General features: G+C 43.0%; 1 protein-coding gene across 6 annotated transcripts in view; it reads right to left on the bottom strand.

Annotated features, from left to right (window-relative positions):
- Positions 1-18999, bottom strand: part of RBM20 (RNA binding motif protein 20) — a 107824-nt gene that overhangs the window by 37769 nt on the left and 51056 nt on the right. The gene's annotated exons all lie outside the window — the stretch shown is intronic.

Consider the following 18999-nt stretch of genomic DNA (forward strand, 5'->3'; position numbering starts at 1 on the left):
GTATATTTTAAAAGCACATAAATGTTATAAATTCCTATTGTTTACATACCCGCCCGCATTACTGGTATACATAAATTATACATGAATCTTATGAAGCCCAGATCTAGTTCAGCTGTTACTGAAGCGTGTTGCAAAGCCTTTCCTGATTTCACTGTAGCAAGAGCAATGCTCCTGTATCCTTTTTCAGTTATATTTAATTTAAACATAAAACATCAAAGAAGATTGCTCTCTTTTCATGATCTCTTTGAAATCGGCCTTTAATACTAGGCCATAATATTCGTACTGTTACATGGAAGTAATACGCAGTATATTTTGGCCCAGAAGCTTTCATTATCTATTTTGCAATGAATGTTGCTCACTTTTTTCTTCAATGCATCCCAATTTCTATGCTAAAGAAATTTTTACTGTGGATCTTGAAAGATATATGGGAGGTTTTATTTCTTTTTCTTATTTTAAAGTGCAACAGTTGGTATGAATCAGACCTGAGCATGTTCCTTCTGGCAGAAAACAGCCTGTGCCAGAACTGCTGGAACTCTCTGGCTTTGAGAAGTTTAATTTATTGTCTTGAATAATAAACTGCCATTCAATCAACCTTGTGAAACAAAACATAAAACAGGCCGGTGCTTAAATCTTGAACAGGGACCAAAAGAGTATTCCACAAAGGAAACAAAATTGGGAGAGGCATTTTATATTAAATAACGTCAATTACTTTATTCTCCCTTTTTGTCTGCCTTCAATATTAATTAGGAGTAACCGACAGTTAATATGCTCCAAGCTCTGCATGGTAAAATTGATTAGTATACTAAGATGGAAAATAAGAATCAGTTTTTGATGAAAAATATCAGGTTTCAGAGCACTGCATGTGGCAGCTGTGAGGAAGGAAAAAGTGTGAAGGTATTAACCCATCCATGACACTCAGCTGGGCATTTGCCCAGTCCTGCTGACAAAACTGCCGATGCAGACGGCCAGCCCCTACTCTGTGGTTAAGCAGGGCATTATTTCCTCTTCATTTTTGCTGGCTGGTTTTGTCCATTTTTACTACAATGCATATGCTCTGCTCAGTACCTGTAGTCTGTATGTCTAAGTAGCTTATACGACTAAGGAAAAATAGGTTGTAATCTGTTCCGTGGGCCTGCACAGTAGATGTTACACCTTGTGTTACTGATGTATCTTTTAATCTCAAAACACTCCGGGACTCAGTTTCAGTTTTCTGTGTGAAAAGATGTCTAAGAAAGTTGTGACTGTATTGGTTTTTAAAAAAATATATAATTATTTTTCTTTAAAATTATCCTATTTATTTCCCAGGCTTTACTTCTGAAAATAAAAGCTGTCTTGAAGTATAAAGTATCAGTTATTAAAAACAAACAAACAAACAGACAAAACAAAAAAAAATTAATAATGTTGCTCTGATTCTTTCTTTTCTTTTTTTATTCCAAGGAACTCTATTCATGGTCCAATGAAAGCTTTTCCAAACTCAACCATCTTTGAAATGTTTTGGTATTTTGACTTCTTTCACGTTTTACAAATAATTCTGTGCCCACTGGTTGTAAACGACATTAATATAATTCTGCTTTGTGTCTACTCACACGGACCATGAGGCTTATTACAGGGTGGTTAACCATGGCAAATCAATAGGATACAATTCGGTATGGAATGTCTTTTAAAGTATAAAAGCCCTGGTATTACAAAAAAGCTGAGCACTATAAGAAGCTACTGCACAAACCAGATCATATCGTTAATTTGAAATCCCAGTTAGCTGTTACCACCAGAGCTGCGCACGCCTGCCTTTTCCCTTCGCTACAGAAAGAGCTGTACTTCAAAATTAAATTTTAAAGATCGCTAAGATACTCCGCTTGGCAGATTAGCGTCCCTCCTTGCTGGAGACGGGGGAGACAGGCGTTTCGGCGCGGCGGTGGGAGGACGCGGGTGACACGATGCGATCCTACCTTCTTGCAACATATAGGGCCGCCGGCAGCAGCGAGCTGGCGCGGAGGAAGCGTGGCCAGGAGCTGATTCAGCGTTGCGCACATGCCTCCCGGTAACATCCCACTGACATTCTACCTGCTCTCTGCGCCCCGACTATTTACAAGCTTCCTTCCAGAAAGTCACAACTTTAGGAATGAAAAAAAAACCCACCCCACCCCACCTCAAATGGAGGACTGGAAGGCGGATCACGTGGGTGCCGGGAGCCGGTCTTGTTGCATTACACACAGCAAGTGTGGATGGCAAACAATATCGGTTGATGTTTATGCCATATGTTCTCAGTCTCTTCACGTATCAGCACCAAAATCCTGTTTCTGCACAGTGTGACGCCACGGGAGAGGGTCACAGTCTAATTAGGCGAACTGTGGAAAAAATGCGGCACACTAATGAAGACCGAGAGGGACTGACTTTTACACAGCGAGCCCTTGCTCTGGAAGGAAACAAGCGTTACCCGGCTAAAGGTTTAAGAATTTCGTAAAACGCGCACTCAAATACATCGTTTTAACCCCTGAGCAATTTGTCCATGTTCACGCTTGCTGCCTCCCAAGGACAGTTGAGGTTTTGAGGAAAACACTCTTGTTATTTGGGCTAACGTTATTGCTAAAGTCAGCTATCTGCCTTCTCGGAAACGGTCAACAGAAAGGAAATTCATCGTCCAGCGCTAATCCACCGCCCCAAATGCACACGCGTGCTGACCTGCGCCGCAGGCTCTGCTGGGACGCTAAAGCAAGGGCAAGAGGCAATGCAAAACCTGCACATCCTTAATGCGGTATTTGGCCAGTTATCTCAGCAGGTCTCCTCAGCTTGATGATCCATCCCTGTTAAACCAAAGCTTTTCAAGACCAAGTTTGGCACCCTCCTAGACCCAAATATTTTATACTTTACATCTGGATGTCAAAATTATCGATCTTTCCCATATGTCGCATTGCTCAAAAATTAACATAGACACAAAAAATGCTATTTTCCTGTCCCTGCTTCTAACATAACACAGTGTATACGTCAATTAAGAAATAAATGAGCTGTTCTCCCATATCCAAAGATCGAAATAAGCCAAATATTCCTATTTTTGCCAAGGGTTCATTAGTCCCTTCAGCCCATCAGACCACTCTCCTTACAGCTGTTTAGCTGGCCTCTCTACTAATCTCCTGAGACACGGCAAGAGCTTGTTAAACTTTCTTTTCACAATTAACAGCATTAGTCTGGAAACCTTCCGCAGGAGCAGTGGCATTCTACACGGGACATGATCCTTGTATGGAAGATGCTGTTTCCAAAATCACTTTGCACTAAGGCAAACCACAAACTAAATCGGCCTGTGAATACGCACTTCTTACCTTTAAAAAAACCCCCAATTCTGCAATACTTCACAGGAAGTGGAGCCCAGAGGGGTCTCCATCCAGGTTTTCTAATTTTCTTTCTTGCCTTCTTTCTTTCTTTACGTGCCACGTCAGAGCGCTCTCCCCACCTCTCCGAAGGAGAAAACTACCGTTCAAGCTTCTGGCTTTTCTCCAAATAAAAAAGCCCTACCTTTAAGAGATGGCAAAGACTCTGACTGAAAAGGGAAAGGCGCCTAATGGGTGGTCCAAGGGTGTTCCTTCACACATGCAACTCCCATCAGGAAACAGCAGAAAATTCAGGGGAAGGAGAAGGAATTAAAACCTATGGGGCTTTTCTACAGCCTGGCGCATCTCCCCCGGCACGGACGCCCTCACGCTCTCCTCTGCATCTGCATCACATTAAACAGGATGAAGAAACACAAACCAACTTTCACTTGAATCTGAACTCTCCATTTCATGTCACCCTCAGGACAATCACGTGAAACACATATGGCGAGTTCAGCCTGGGAACCGCGTTGGGACCTTTCCGGCCAGGAGCAGAGCTAATCCTCACGCTGCCCGCATATGGCTTGTGACTGAACGCTGCGGGTTCCTCCCTGCCTGCAGCTGCCGGCCCAATCGGCGGCACGGGCAGGGCCGGCCAACTGGACTGTGTCAGCAGATGGACTCGCATTTTTTCCACCGAGTCGGAGCGGGCCAATGACGAAGGAAAGCGAGGCGAGTAACACAGGCGATTTGATTTCAGAAAACGCTACCTAGCACACAGGCTGCACGCTCGCTCTCCAGAGAGGGAAAAGATTCACTCTCTCAGCTCTACAGTTTTCCCTAACCTACATTTTCATCTGTCATCAGATACTCGTGTTTCGCTTCACACCCAGGAAAAGAACTTGCCCCAAAACGACAGCGTCCAGGCAATCTAGCAAATCTCGTCCCTGTGGCATGTCCTCACCTCATCTATCTGCTGAGCTGGAAAAAAAAAAAAAAAAACAAAAAGAAAAAAAAGGGAAACAAACCAGCAGCTAGTCCTTTTTCCCCCAAGGAAAGACCTGCCATTCAGAATAAATCAGTTAAAATTCGCTGTAATGTGCCTTTCCAGTCTTTTGCCACCTTAATTAAAAGCGACCAAAAATAATGTTACTTTTGAAAGTAAATCCACTTGAGAGAGACACAGTGAAGCCTCTCAACTGGTTAAAGTTCAGCTGGGAGCCTCTGCATTCTTTTCAGATAGGAACAACGTGCTAGTCTCAGTACCCACCTCGTAGGCACAGGCAAGGTCTCCCAACTGCCTGACGCCCTCTGCTAAGGTAATATGACGCTTCCAGGGGCTGGTGAGACCAGAAAGGCTCACTGGCAGTCTTTGAGTACTAGTGGGGGTAAGGAAAAAAAAAAAATCATTCAGATCACTTGTATCACGAAGAGGAAAAAAAAAAGCAAAGATGCAAAGATGAAGTAATGCAGCCGAGAACAAATTTTAACTGAGCAGTTGGCACACGTGGAGAGAAATCATCGAGTTAAAGGCAATAATATATCTGATGAGGAGCTGTAAGTCCTGTGGTGCAGCTTTTCAGGAAATTTGCTCTCTAACACTCTACTAGGGGATTGCTTAGGCATGACTTCCTAATTCAGAGGTCAATCTTTTCATATAAATTGCCTAGCATAATCTCTGGACTCTGATATCTCTTAATGCATTAAAAATCTCTTTTTATTACAGCAAGCACAAAAAATTTTAGATTCTGCCCCTATCTCCAGAGCTTCTGTATCATAGTATTACTGTTAGAAAAAACATCAGTACATCATTTTGGAAAACATCCTGAAAAGTCAGATGCATCAATGCAAGTCAAGCAGGGATGTGACAGATCAATTTGAATATTTAAACAGGAGAATTAAAAAAAAAAGGACAGACATCTGCAGATATGGGAGCGTCCCCACTCGGAGAAGATTACTGAATAAACGACACATCCTGATGTCTGGATGGAACACAAGCCTGAAAATCTTCTGGCATAAATCAACATCTACAGGGTTGGAAGAAGCTTATCTCCATATTCCACAAAAATGAGCTTTATAGTCATGATTTCTATAATACTCTAAGAAATGAGGTCCTGGCATACAGACAGAATTGTGGTTGGATCTGCTCTAAGAATTCCTGTATTTCTATAACAATCAAATAAGTTCTTTTAAAGGAGTTTGCTACATCCATCTCAACTTTTATAATGACATATGCAGTGAAACAGAGCAGTGTTTTCTTCCCTCAAGAAAGAAGAGATAAAGAAGCTGTCTTCACAGTTCATGCAGAAAACTTTACAAGTATTTTTTCTGCTTTTACTTACAGCCAGTCACTCCTCCTGAGCGCTCATCCTGCTCCATATAGTAATATTCAAACATGATTAAAAAAAAATCCAGCTATAATTCTTTTTGCAGCCAGCATTACAGCGTGATTTGGCCAGGACAGCAAACCAGTTTCCCTACTGGGACTGGAATCAGACAACTTCATCTACAGCTTCTTTATGACAGACAGGAAAACTGAACATGTGTCTTACATGTCTATATCTCAACTAATAAATTAAAGATCAGAAATACTCCATAGAACTGCGATTCCACAATTTTTGGGTGCCTGGACATCAACATTTTTGGAGGACTGCTAGCAAAACCATTCAAATTTCATAAATACTTTTTAACATGACATCAAGAAACAGTGACAAACATTATCATAGTCTTCTAGGATTATGGGTGCAACTGCTGTCAGATATCATAATTTCTAACTTTTTTTTTAGTTGCTCAAGTGTCTGTAGAGAGTAAGGCTTCAGAGACCGGCAGGATCAAATCTAACTGCCGATATAAACTATCCAGACTACAGTGTAGTGCTGCCGCCAGGGTCAGGGTCCCTCCTGCTCCCTGGCATCAGACCTGCTGGGATGAGCTGTAAAACCTTGTTTTGGGAGCGTCCCTCTGAGTGTCACGGGATGGGACATCTGTGTTACACCTAATGTCAGACTCGGTTGTTTAATGGTCCTTTCTAGTCAAGAAAAACCTCTGCCGAGCTGAGATGACAAGCAAGCGCAAACCTCCAAATGCCCAGAAGGAAGCGTGTAGAATTTGCTCGTGTGTCCACCATCCACGCTTGTTCTGTAGCTGGTTCAACTACTGCACTAATCAAATATTTTAACACAAGTATTTTAGCTCCATAGAAAATATGATTTAGCAGAGCAAATACTTAGATTTTAAACAGGACCAGTAAATCCCCAGTTGTCCACGTCTGCACCATGGGCTGAAGACCTTTCACTGCAGAGAAACGCTGGCCTTCCGCACTCCTGCTGGCTGGTTCCCATCTACAGGCAGAGGACGGTTACCTGCTTCAATGATGTTTTTCCTACCTTTCTGTCATTCCTACTGGGTTTTGTATTGTAGTCCACAGTGAATGCAGTGGTTCATCATCACATGGGGAAACCATCTGGTGGATGGGACAGCAGCTGAAGATAGTGGAAGCATTAAGCACCATTATAAAGAGATCTTCAGCAGTTTCCATAGGTGCCTTGGTTTTGAATGACCTAATTGTATTACCTAAAATCCTCTAGCACAACAGATCAGTCTTGAAGTCTCTCTCTCTCATCGGATTTAGTAAGCCTTCAGCTGGGTCTTCTGGCTGTGATCTGGCCTGTGGTCTCTGTGTCAGTAATACTTCCAGATGCTTTCGCCCCCTGATTTGTCTACTGAAGGCAAAGCCTCCGTTTATCATTGGAGTTTGAAAGAGAGCAATACACACAATAAGGTCTGCTGCCCACTACAGCATTAGCATATGGATAACTTAAAGAGGGCTACCTAGATGTCATTGATGAAAACTCAGTAACGAAGCATTTAGTTGGGTTTTGTCCCATTTGGCCATACATCTGGAAAAGAAGGACATGGTCAGCTAGGCTTTCACCAATACAGGATGGTGTTTTCTGCAAGACTTCTTCTCCTGCTCAGCTATTTTCACCTAATACAATGCACAGACTTTGTACAAATTAAAAGTATTGCAGAGCTTCCATTAATGTGCAGCACAGGAAATATTAATTAATTTTCTCCTCTAGGAATGAGTGTGGCTCAACACATGGGGCTACAACAGCCCAGCTCTTCAGTAGCTTCCTTGAAGCGTGCAGAGGTATGCAAAAAAGCTCTTTCCCTGTCTTGTATGTCGGTCTTGGGGGTGTGATGGAGACAGCAAGTCCCAAGTGCCATCTGCCATGCTACATGTGAGCATCACACTCTGCTGCCCCTGTGCATGCCTGGCTGTATTAGCCGATGTCAACAAGATAGTTACACCCTTCCCTATATGGGCACATGTGGGGCGATCAACTCCATACACACCTCAGGGGAGGGACTGGGGGGACGGGACGGGATGGACAAAGCACACACTCGAAGCCTTGGGAAGCAACGCCAATCAATTTCTGACTCTTGAAACAGGATCAGAGTCCCTGGGAACAGAGCCAGCACCTTCCCCTGGGGCAGAGTCGGACATGCTGAGCAGATTTTGTCCTGAATAAAAGTCGCCCGATAGCAAGGCGTAGGACAGCCCAGCGCTTCAGTGATGCCAGCATTTTGGTTCCTCATCTCTCATTCTCTCTAGGGTTTGCACAGCTGGCGTGGTGAGTACAGTGGCACTTGAGCATCTGAAAGTGATGCTGAGGAGGAAAGGCTCAACAATCTGCCCAGTTTGGAGCATCTCCAGCTTCTGTATGTGGTGCATTTATCACCAGCACCACGAAGGCAGAAGACAGTAGGGAACAAAGCCAGATTGTATCGGGTGCTTCCCCTGCCCATCGCATGCTATGTTTGCTCTGGAGAAGGCTGCTGACCCAGATCACAAGCGAGGACGTGCCAACGGCCGTCTTGGCCTCCTGATCTCCAAGGAGGGAAGGAGGACAAGCAACACCAGGTCTATAAACAGATCATGCAGTGGAGAGGACAGAAGTGTTTAAAATTAAGCTAAAGGCAGGCTCAAAGCTGCCCCAAGATTGTAAGTCTGGGGGCTGAGCAGAAAATGAAAATGTCAACAAGAACACAAGCAGGGTGGTTAGTTAGAATATATGTTCATCTATCTGATACGTACACCTTAAGAAAAGCAAGATACTAAAGTATTTTCACATAAAGCAGCTGAACGTAAATGTGAAATACTGCATTAAAATCACAGGAATAAGCCTGAGATTTAAATATCAATAGCAACATATAGGATGAGCCATTTTAATAACATCTCCACTCTGCTTCTCCCCAGGAAAACATGCTGATACGCGCTGGGAAATCTGAGGAGCAGTTCATGTGATGCAGACTTCTGACATTCCCCCAGACATGACTAAGCTTAAACAAGTGGCATTACCTGGTGCATTTGAAAGCAAGATGTGAACAACATGATTGTGGGGCTTTTTTTGGTACCACACAATATGTTCCCTATTGGATGGGGTTTGTGAAGTGAAGGATATTACGAACAAGTTAAAATTTGCCTGTGGCTTTCATAGTCTTGCCAGCCTGAAGTTAGAAGAGAGTGCTGAGAGTTAACAACATGAACATAAAGAACAGTAGTTCTGTGAAAATGCCTATAATTGAGCTGACACCATATACCACGACAAAAATAACTATGATTCCTATTACAGAAAACACAACCTTATCTAGAAATAGAACCTAAAGTGGGCACTTTTAGTCAGTGTTGCAAGTTTTACATCATTACAAATACTTTGATATTTAAAGTCTGCTGCTTCCAAATGAAGAATTAAATAGCGGGTCATCACAAATACTATTTTCCAAACGTGAAGCCGAACACATAAGCGAGCTTTGTATTAACTGAAAAGTGAATAAAAGGAAAATGAAAATAAATGTATGATGTGAAGCCCAGATGCTGTTACCCTGATGGGTGTGCACAGCTCAGGGACACCAAGCTCACACAGCACTTAAGCCTCTGTGCAAGCACCCCAAAGGCTCACAGTGCTCCGCCCAGAGCTCCTGCATGGCAGCTTCTCTTATCCTTAGCACGTGATTAATTTTGTTCTACATTCATAGGGACTTAAAAAAAAAATATTATTGCGATTACAAATTAAGACTTCTGCTTTTGAAGAAATTAGAGCAAAAAGGTCACCATCCTGGTTAAAAGAGAAGGCCAGGTCTGAGCTCTGGGTGTCAGAGTAATTCCTTTAACAACAACAAAGCAATGACACCAGCTGACTCTATTGCCAAGTCTTGGTAGTAATTGCAGGGGTAGTAACTACCTTCCTATATCTGATATAATCAGAAAGTTAATTATTTTCTTATTGCTGGGGTTTTTGTTTGGTTGGGTTTTGGCTATTTCACAGCATTTAGACCATAAAATCAGAGGGAGCGCTCTCGTTTTCTGGTTGAACTTGTGCACAGAAAAGAACTTCAGGTTCAAAAGCCTTACCTACAACTACAAACCTGTTGTAATGCATTATATCTTTTCATTAATTATAATTTTTTTAAAAAGATTTTTCAAAACATATATGGTGTGAAGTTAAACACAGCCTCTTCAAATACAAACCGATGCATTTTTTCCATTTAAAGAAACTTGTCATTTCTAATCTTTCCTACCTAGACTTTTGCCTTCAGTTCAGCAACTAATTGAGATGCTCGCTGGCTGATACTGCCACCCAATGGCTTTTTAGTCATTAACAGCTTAAAAAAAAACCCCAAAAACAGATGTAATGTGGAACCAGTTCTGCTTCTGCTATGGGAACAGAAAGTGTCTGGGTAGGACACTTCCACTAAAGAGATCTTATGAAAAATGACTATATAAAATACACGTTAATGAGTAAAAATACTCATTTGAGGAAGGTGGAAATGGAGCAAGTTCTCAGAATTTCAGCTGAATATTCTTACTGTCACCTCCAGCAATAAACACGGGTGAGCGATTCAACTCGCGTGGACACCAGCTCCTGCACCCCGTACTCAGCCAGGCACTTCCGAAGATGTTCCCCCGCTGCAGAAGAAGGGATGAACAGCCACTTTCTCCTTCCCCCTGCACCCCAGTCCCTGACCAGTAACAGGAGCTGCCTCCAGGCAATTTTTTTCCCAGAGATTTAAGAACCAACCCAGATTTTCAGATGGCGAAACTCAGTGCTCAGTTTACACAGCAAGAAAATACTTATTCCCAGGTGCTGTGACAGGCGCTGGGTATCGGATGGGGGAAGCTGTGTGGATAGCAGCCCCCGAAAATTCTGCAGGCAGCTGTGAGCCTGGCTACACATTAGCCCTACCTGCCATAAAGCAAATACCGACTGGCCCTTGAGAGTTTTTAATTCAGGGGAGGGAGAAGGATCCAACAATTTATCTTGTGATCTCTGAATATGTATCTATGTAGAGAAAGTAAAAGGGTCTTCAAGAAGAGCAGCAAAAGGAATTAAAAGGCAAAGACTGAGGAGAAATAGAAACCTCTGGCTCCATTCCTGCAGTCAAGTCCACGAGAAATTTCTTTGCTCACAGGATTAGTGCCTTCAGCCAAGCTCTGTTCGTGCTGATGCAATTATATTTCTGTACAAGTTGGCTAGGCATAAATTAATTATTTAAAGGCTGAGAAATATCACCTCTACTTCCGAGGATTTTATCATCGAGCAAAGAGTGCTCAACAGGAGGGCTTACGGCAAAGGGAGGAAGGAAAAGCAGGCGCTTCATGGTGCCTCACTTGCCGAGGAAAGGCGGGACCCCCTGCGGAACCGGGCACCCCGCGGGGACACGCTGCCCACCCCTGCCAGGCACCCGCTGGTCTCCACCAGCTTGCCAGTGCCTGGGGGCCCCACGGGTGGAGGGGACTCCAGGGTGGAGAAAGTGCTATAAAGCCTCCTGCGAGGATGGAGCCTTGAGTTTGCCTCTGCGTAACAAGGGGGTTTTCTTTCTTGTTTCCCTCTCCAGTCCCAAGCGGTCCTAAAAACGTCTCCCCATCTTAGGTCGTGACAGCCTGACCGTGTTTGTCGGCACTATTTCCCTCGCGGCCAGGGAGAGCCCTATGGCTGCACCCCAGCCCTCGCCAGGACAAGTCTCAGACGAACACCAGCCTTGAACCGCTCCCGACTCACAGCCAAACACCAACACCCACCAGGAACACGGGACAAAACCCAGTGAGTTATGGCGAAACCTGTAGGGAGCAGGACTCCAACAAGAAAAACAAGTGGTATGTTTTTCTCCGAAAGGCCACAACGGGCAACGTGCAGCACCAATATGATTCTGCATTATTATACATGCTACAAGGTCCCAAAGATTTTACCTTAGTGTAATAATTTAATTCACAAAGCACTGTACTGTCTAGTAACCAATTCTTTTTGTCATTTTGTTGTTAACAAATAAACCTGATCCTGCTTTATTTTCTGACTCTACATACGGTTATGACAACAAACATTTTCATATGCATTTGCTGTGTCAGAAGCAGTAGTAAAATAATGCCCTTCAATATAGCAGCAAATTATTTTCCACATGCAAATTGTAAGTATTACAAAAATTTTCCTTTTGGAAAAAAATGAGTAAGTACTTTATTCTGTACTCACAGCAGTTTAAGACATCCACAAGGAAAACACTGAGATAACAGGGGGGCTACAACTGGTCTTACTGCTGTGCGTGTGTGCAAGGCACCCTTCTCCCCAAACTGGTACTCGGCGAGTGAGGGTGGAACAACCACTAGATGGAGATGTCTGGCTTCAGAATGCAACAAACCCAAGAGGACCCTCAGTCACCCTCTGCGATAAAGCTTTTTCAGAGTTTTAAGAAAAAGAAGGGAAGAGGAAAAAGAGGGAAAAAAGAGCCCATGCACTTGCCTTCTCCTTGTCTTTCTCTGGATTGAGTGAAAGACCAATGAATTGATTCATATTGTGCAAGGGATAAACACTACGAGAGAAAACAGGTAGAAAATGGTATCAGGTCAAGGTATGTATTCCCAAACTGACCTGAAAATAGTTTCAACAAATATCCAGACAAGACCAAACTGCTGGTGCATCTCCCCTGACCTCCTGGCAGGTTCTCGCACTTCTGACCATCTCTCTTCTCTGACAAGGTATCTTTTGTGGCTTCCCCTGCTCTTGGTCCTCCTCTTGTCTGCGTGTCCTCTTTCCCACCCTGCTAACCTTTTGGGTCCTCTCCTCTCCCCTCCAGCATCTGGTGGTCAAATTTTGCTGCTTCTCTATCCATGTCTTTTTCCTTTCAGGTTACAGCTAGAACTTCAACATGACTGTTGAGACATCCTGTCTCAATTAATGGGACACCCACCCCTTCATAACATTTGCATGGCCCTCACCCTTTCAACCGATGACAGAGCTCCTGCACATATGTTCCCCCATCTTCAAATGGTTCCGTAGGTCCTGGGGCATGAAGGCTGTTCTTAGTCCTCACCTTCAGACTCTTCACAGCACTGGCAATGCTCTTTTCTTTCCCACTTTATCAGCTTTGGGGCCCACTTGCTCACTTGTCCCTCTTCCTCCTCATGAGTGCAATGCCCTCTGTATTGAAATCTGAGGCCCCTTTTCCCTCCATCTTCAAATCTCCTCTTCTAATATTTCCCTTCTCCCCAGTGCTTAAAAGCAAGTGGCCAAATAATCACAGAGAAGTAGAGCAGTGGTGAACTACTCAGAGATACTTAAAATATTTCATACGTCATTTAAAAATTCTAGTATATGTCAAGAGAAGGATGCACACCAAAGTCAGACTCCTTCTGTGTGCTCACCTTTACATATTGTTGGTCTCAGCTTGGAATTGCAAGAGAATCTGATTACTCCTTCCCATAGATGCAGACAATCATATGCAGGAACAATACATATCCGAACATAATTACTTTCCTTGAAAGAGCATGTGAGAAGTTCACAACAGCTTTTCGTATGCTTAAGAACAAACCCACAGAAGACACCTGGGGAACCCTGTTAGAAATACAGACAGATCTGGGGGTATTTCAAATAAACTGGATCTTCCTTTTTTCCCAGCAGAAAACTATTTACTCACATAAAAACTTTCTAACTGATATTTTTACACACTAAAAAGGACGTCAAATCTTTTAAACTTTTCATTGATTGCTTTTCTTTGTCCCAAGGTAAAAGATTACAAAGAAAACACCACTGCTTATTGCTTTGAAAGTAGCTGGGCATCTCCTTTTAAAACGCTGTTGTGCAAGAGTGAAAAATGGTAAAAAAATAAGAAAAATGGTTATAAAAAATGTTTCCCTCAACTTAATGGGCAAAATCTTAGATTTATTTCTAAAGCCACATTTCAGAGATGACACATATTTGGTCAGGTTTTCAAACTCTGAGAAGACAAAAACCGAAATAGTTAATGTCCAATATGTTTTGTCATGGCTTTCAGCTTACTGGAAAGTAAAAGTAAATACAGAAAGCACTGCAGGCTGTATTCTTGATCTACCATTCATCTCGGCCAAAGATAAAATATTTATTGATCTTAGCAGTACAGACTCAGCTTCCACTGGGAATTTGCTGTAACACATTTGAGATCTGAGAAGATGCTAGTGTTCACATGGAAGCTTCAGTGCATTTACAAGACAAGATTTAGTCCAAAATTTGCGCATCAACGTGTCATACCACAGTGATAGAATAAAATTTTTCAATATAACTTAAAATATATTTGCGTACAGACCTCATTTCAATCTGCTTCTCAAACACATATTCAAAATAAACTGCAAGACAAGGTCACTGTATAAACTGATCAAGACCCAGCTGGGATGCCTTAAATTGCTCCCCTAGCTTGTTTTCAACTACGGGCACCGGCTGCAATTCTAAAACTTCCATCCATTCGCACTGGTAAGCGTTCGGACAGGCTCATTACAGACTCTCACACACTGTGCATCTGGCTGTAAAGGGGCATTTCGCCATTTGCAAGGCACAGCGTTGCCCCACGCTCTGGTCCTGCTCAGTGCTCCGTGCAGCCAATTACGCTGTGGAATTCCCTCCCATCAGGCATGAAGAAAATAATTCAGCGCATTAAGCTTGAGCATACCAGTATTTGGGTGGGCGCTCCGATTTATTAAAAGAATAACTATATGTGAGCATCAGAAAAGACTTTAACTACAGCTCCATGAAAGATCCTGTGCAGAGATCTCTTGAGGAGCTGTGGACAATACTCCCAAAAGGAAACCCGAGACCATCCTCGGAATTACAACATCATCCACTACAGCAAGGAAGCATAAAGCAGCTCATTAGCAGCCCTATCAAGTGACAGACCTAAAGCCAGCTCCGAAGTTGCCCACACCTGTCTGCCTATAGCGCCTGCCAAAAAGCCAAATTCCACTGGGGAAAGAATCCTTGTCCCTCTTCTACATCTGGATCTTGCAACCCCAATATGTTCTGGGGAACCGCAGGTTTTAGAGCAGCAGGGTGCACAGCGAGGGAGAAAAGATGAGCAGATGCTGTAAGATCCCTCCCCCCAAATGAATGAATTCCACACTACTGTGTTTCGAATGTGAAAACCCAAAATGCCATTATAAATATCCATCAATTTTAAGTAGCACTATTTTAAGTAGCACAATTTTAAGTAGTCCAGCAAAAATCATACAGTGGTATTTCTAGTACATCCTGTTCACTTATAACCTGAAAATGCACAAGCCCTACTATAATTGTAGGAACTCATTTACAGTAGGCACCCTGAGATGTTCCTTTGACAGACTAGGAGCAAACTGTATTAATAACATAATAGTTACTGTATAGTTTCACACTGAACTCTAATACCACAGCGAAAAGCCTTAACTATGATAAAGCTGAGCAGAACTCTTAAAAGCAAGCCAGAAAATCTATCTTTCCACACCATCCTTCGTGACAATCTCAATACTTCATTAGTCTCCCAGGATCTGTTTTCTAGAAGCAGTGTGTTTTTTTTTTTAACATGCTTTATATACAGGCCTCAGGAGTGATCTATCAAGAAATTTGATAATGAATTAAGAGACATTAAACTAGCAACTGACACGCACACACAAATATCCATCAGAGTTTCAGTGGCTGATTTTTCCCGGACTGCAAAGAGCACACCCACGCCACACGACACTCTATAGAAGATGGGAACAGCCTCAGTTAGAAACCAGGCTTTTTCATCCTTGTGGAAATCTTCTCTAATTGTAGCAAGCTGCTAGATAAATGATGATAAATAGATGATTACACAACATGGTAGAAAGGGTAAGAGGAGAGAGATGCAAATTTTTTCAGACAATTTAATAAGAAACTTCACCTCTGCAATGGTGTCTTGGAAGTGTGAAAAAGGACTCCTCTCTAATGCCGGCACTGTTTGTTTTCCTTCCTGATATGATTAGCATCATTACTATCAGAATTTACTGCACCTTTACAGTACAAATAGAGCAATAGAGCTGTAGTAGTACACAGTCATAATAAGACCAGCACCACAGATCCTATACGGCAGAAGAATATGAAACAGCAGAAAATTAGAACTTCTCACTCTGCCAAAACGCTGCAAGGCACCGCACCGAGTCATTTGCAAGCCTACATATAAGAATTTTTCAGAAGAAATTACTATCTTGCAAGAAGCAAAAGGCAGAAGAACCCTTCCTGATTCTTCCTTAAATGATTCTTGCCCTTCCACTGCAAGAATATAAACCTATGGGAGTTTTTTTTCTATATATTAAACTAGGTTTTAAGTTTTCATCCCAAATAACATTGCACCTAATAGGTGAAGACTGAGGGCTTCTGTGCCTGGGAGAGAAAAGGATTTCACAACAGCCCGAGTTCCTTGATCATTTCACTGCAACTTCCCCATTGCCTAGAATTGCCTTAAAGCCAATTCTAGGCTTAATTAATTCTTAAAAGAAATGCATGGTTTTGATGTAAAGAAAAGACGTGTTAATGCTGGAGGACCATTTCATCTCTCTCTCGGATTACAAAGGCCTGTCTAGCAAAAGTTTGAAGCACAATAAAGATCCTGAAAGGAAAGCCTGAACTGCAGCACCTGCATGCAAACACCCGCTTGCTTCTCTCCGCCGGCCGGCCGCCCGCTGCAGCGACCTGGTGTGGATTCAGCAGTTGGCACAGGCACCCTGGCCGGCCGCTGCACCTTCCGTGTTTTGGAACAAGCCTGCACTGAGAGGAGGCAGGGCAGAGCCTGAGGCAGGTGTAAGGAGGGAGGCAGCTGGCCTGGAGCGGCACAGGAATTCCCTAATTCGGGAATTCAGTCATAATTCGGAACACACGGGCTGTGTTCCTGGCCCGCCTGAAGGGACCTGCGGCCCCCCTTGGAGGATGCAAGTGCTCAGAAGCCCGTTCAGTTATGCACTAAATAGCGACTAATGCTGCAGTAACAAGTCACATACAATGGCAAGACATGTGTGAGAGGAGTTCAAAAGGCTCCTCGTTACGTGTAGGAGGGCAGTAACTAACAAGAATCTTCTTTCTAGGTTTCCCCTCTCTGCCATGGCATTGAGACACTTTTTAACTACTCCCCACTCAGTGTTTTGCCTTTTACCCTAACAAACACGCAGAAATTTTAAGGAGTCCCTACCTCTGGGAAACAGTCTATTTAGTAACAAATCTGCTAAGAGATACCACCCGCAGCAGGTTTTTTTTAAGATTGATTACCTACCTCATGAAGATAATAGAAGTCAGATCCATTACAAACAGCTGTGGGTTCTTCTAGCACTTAAAGGACGACATCTTTAAAGAGACCCCTGGCATAGATAGCTGTAACCCTGTGTGGGAGAGCCCAGGGTTGTACCCGGCCGCTTGGCCACACACACGGTCCGAAAGTTAATGCACCGGCTTCTGCCCTGCCCCATCGCCCTGCCACAGCTGAAGCAGAATTTCAAACCCCACTGTCTGTTTGGGATAATAACTTAAATCCTAACCCATATCCCCCTTCAAAACAACATACACTAACCTGATTTATTATTTTTTTTAAATATGTTATGCATAACCAGTGTTCAGCTGCACAGTAGATGGCAGTAAATCTTCACTTGTCACGTTAGAGACCCTCCGGCCTCCCTCCAGAATTGAAAAAATTTGTGAATACATTTATGGCATTTTACAACATACTGGAGGAGTAAACTGCTGCTCAGCTACACTCGTCTTCAGCCTTCTCGTCAACATTTTCCCTAGGTGTGCACATATATGATGCTATTATTTCACACATGGTTCATTCTCAGAGCTCTTTTATTATGGAAAAGCAATGGGATGTACATGCAGTTTAGCACTACCAGATGAAGATTGGCTTATTTCAGTGTAATATAGTCCAAAAATGTATGAAACGTAAAACAGAGGATTCTTAATCACAGCTGTAAATGTGTTGACACATACAGGGTGAGGAAGGGAAGAAACATACTTGGTGTTGCTGACAGCATGTCAAGCATGACAGCACTACCAGAAAGAGAGAAGCAAGCTGCAGCATGTGATTTGGATGACACTTTGGGACACAGAATTTTATCTCAGTTTAGATTTTCGGCCACAGAAAAGCATCCTCTTCCTGCCAAGCCTTTGCAAAGCTCTGAATCTCACTTAAGTTCTCAAATGCTCATCATTTAACCTCTTCTACCAAAGATGCCATTTCAAACTTTAAAACGCTCCATGTCCTAGTTCTCAAAAGGTACATTTGCTAAATCATTTTACAGCTATGGATGTCAGCTCCTAGTAATTTACAGGACACATGAAGCCATAAAAATTGAGCTAAGAAAATGGTTTTCATAGAGGGTTTGACCCAGAACACCGATCGGTAGAAGTATTTCCAGTTCCCTGCCTGGTCCTTAGATCAGGCCCAAAATGAACAAAGGTTTGCTAGACCAGCTTTTTTATCAAGTTTACTGTCAGTTAAGCGGCCATAATTCCAATGAAATTGTACCATTCACGCCAGTGAGGAAGGCAGCCCTTTAAGTGCCTTCTCTTCACACACTATCCAGCGTATGAATGAAGCTCATCTCCAAACATAGTTATGCCTTGTTGTGTCTGAGACTTTCATAAAAAGCAGTGAGAAACCACAAAACACTCTCTTTACATTGGATGATACTAATTAAACCAGATTAATATTGTACTAACTTGTAACAGCACACAGAAATCTGTTTTATATCACATCTTTCTGACGGACTGCATTCCAAAATAATTTTGGTGCCAGCTCTCACATTCCCAAAAGTGCCTTAAAAACCACCCTGCAGCCATCTGTAGAAGTCTCATAACTTGCATCCAGCACTTGAGCACTGGCCCTCTGGGAATTTTGGGCTAGCATCCAAGATCAGTACCCTGGCATCTGCACAGGGTGGTGCGGAAGTGTGAAATCATCGGGACTCAAAACCCCACCAGAAATGTCCTCGGACCATGCTTCATTTATATGAAAGTCAGTCAAACCACTACTGCAGTTCTGTTTCTCATGAGCAGCAGTTGAATTTGCCTATAGCATTGCAATTGCCTCTGCATCGCTCCAGGGTGTTGGGGCAGCAAGGACAGAGATTTACGCCAGGACTTGCAAACAATACTGCCCTTGTGCCTGCTGTTCCAGCGTGGGACTTGCATGCAGCGAGTGAAAGTGCTTACAAACAATACAACTTCTCTTCAACTGAATAATGTTGTAGATTCATTTCTCTTGTAATTTTGAAGTACTCTGTACACATATTTGACCTTTTCTGCTTTTTAGAAGACCCATCAGGGAGGCCTAGCAGCCGCTTACTGCAGAAACAGAAGGGAAAGAAAAAGCTATCAATATTAACACTAGAATATTAGCTGCCATGCAGATGAGC

The sequence above is a fragment of the Mycteria americana genome, chromosome 6, assembly GCF_035582795.1.
Source record: "Mycteria americana isolate JAX WOST 10 ecotype Jacksonville Zoo and Gardens chromosome 6, USCA_MyAme_1.0, whole genome shotgun sequence".
NCBI classification, from domain to species: Eukaryota; Metazoa; Chordata; class Aves; order Ciconiiformes; family Ciconiidae; genus Mycteria; species Mycteria americana.